Genomic DNA, 1892 nt, shown 5'->3' with positions numbered 1-1892 from the left:
CAAATGCTCATTTGGCTAACTTTCTAGAGTTTTGCAACACATTTAAGATTAATGGCATTATTGATGATGTCATATGCTTACGATTGTTCAAATTCTCTTTGAAGAGCAAGACAAAACAGTGGTTGAATTCACTTCCACGGGGTTCTGTCACAACTTGGGATCAAATGACTGAGAAGTTTCTGTTAAAGTGCTTCACACCGACTAAAACAACTAAGTTGAGGAATGTCCTCTCTTCTTTTTCTCAAATTGAGTTTGAGAAATTATATGATGCATGGGAGCGATTTGAGAACCTTTTGAGAATGTGTCCTCATAATAGGTTACCTTTGTGGTTACAAGTTAAAACCTTTTACAACGGTTTGAATCCCTTGATTAGGCAACTAATTGACGTAGCAGTTGGTGGAACATTGAATACTAAGACACCTGAGGCACCTCAAGAGTTTATTGAGGAGATGGCACTAAATAACTATCAGTGGCAAGTCATGAGAACAGAATTGATTAAAACAACTAGTGTTTTTAATATTGATGGTTTGATTTGCAATAACATGATGAATTTAGTAATGCAATGTGATACAACTGGAGTAGGAATAATAAATCTCAAATGTTTACCTTTCGGTTCTAACATGAAGCATGAGCAAGTCAACTTTATGGGTAATAATTCTAGACCTCAAAATAACCCATATAACAATAAATATAATCCAAGATGGAAGAATCATCCAAATTTCAATTGAGGTGGTTAAGGTAATCAAAGGTCACAACCCTATTCGGGTTTTCAACAAACTTATCAGTAAGAAAAAAACTGAACTTTGAGGAGATGTTAGCTAAATTTATTTCAGTGTCTGAAACTTGATTTCAAAACACTAAGAAAGCTCTGAAAAATCAACAAGCATCGATTCAAGGGTTTGAAAATCAGATTAGACAGCTTGATAAACTAGTTTCAGAGAGATAGCAAGGTATCTTACCTAGTAACACTGAAACCAACCCAAAGGAGCAAATCCACGTAATCACTGTTCGAAGCGTGGAAGAGTTAGTTGAGCCTGAAAGGAACGTAAATCTAGAATTTGTTGAGAAAAATGATGGGGTTGAAGAAAACAAGAAAGAGTATAAGCCGGTGGTCAGAGAATACAAATCACGAATTCCATATCCAACAATACTGAAGCAAGACCGAATAAAAGAATAATATGGTAAATTTCTTGAACTTTTGAAAAAATTGCATATTAACTTACCTTTTGTTGAAGCCCTTTCATAGATGCCAAAATACACAAAATTGTTAAAGAAGCTATTAACAAATAAAAGAAAGTTAGACGACTTGTCAACTGTGGAGCTCAATGAGGATTGCTCGACTATTCTCTAAAAAAAAGTACCCACCAAGCTTAAGGATCCAGAGAGTTTTACTATTCCTTGTCTTATTGGTAGCTGGAATGTTGAAAAAGTTTTACCTGATTTTGGGGCTAGTAAAAATGTTATGCCTTATACAATGTTCAAACAACTTGGTTTTGGGGAACCAAAACCTACTAGGATGAGCATTCAATTAGTTGACAGATCAATTAGGTATTCTAGGGGTATTATTGAGGATGTACTTGTGAAAATAGATAAATTTACATTCCCTATTGATTTCATTACATGACATGGATGAGGCTATTGAAGTTCCAATTATCTTAGGTCTACTCATTTTAGCCACTACTAGAACTGTTATTAATGTGGGTAATGGTAAACTTGTGCTGAGTGTAAGTGATGAATAGGTTACTCTTCAAGCAAGTGATTTTGTTAGAGTTCCTATTGAGCGAGATGATACTCGTTATTCTATTAGTGTTAATAATCATACGGCTTGACATTCTTTGCAGGAATTCACTAATGAATACGTGTTCAAATAGTATCCGTCTCAAGGTGATAAA

At 34.7% G+C, this 1892-nt stretch overlaps 1 non-coding gene across 1 annotated transcript; it reads right to left on the bottom strand.

Moving 5' to 3' along the window:
* Positions 1–212: 212 nt before the first annotated feature.
* Positions 213–319, bottom strand: LOC121218929 (small nucleolar RNA R71). The gene has a single exon (XR_005915411.1). It is a non-coding gene; the product is annotated as a small nucleolar RNA R71 (small nucleolar RNA).
* Positions 320–1892: the final 1573 nt, after the last annotated feature.

The sequence above is a fragment of the Gossypium hirsutum genome, chromosome D06 (genome assembly GCF_007990345.1).
Source record: "Gossypium hirsutum isolate 1008001.06 chromosome D06, Gossypium_hirsutum_v2.1, whole genome shotgun sequence".
NCBI lineage: Eukaryota > Viridiplantae > Streptophyta > Magnoliopsida > Malvales > Malvaceae > Gossypium > Gossypium hirsutum.
The sequence above is the reverse complement of the archived record's forward strand: the minus strand, read 5'-3'. Positions and strand labels throughout refer to the sequence as shown.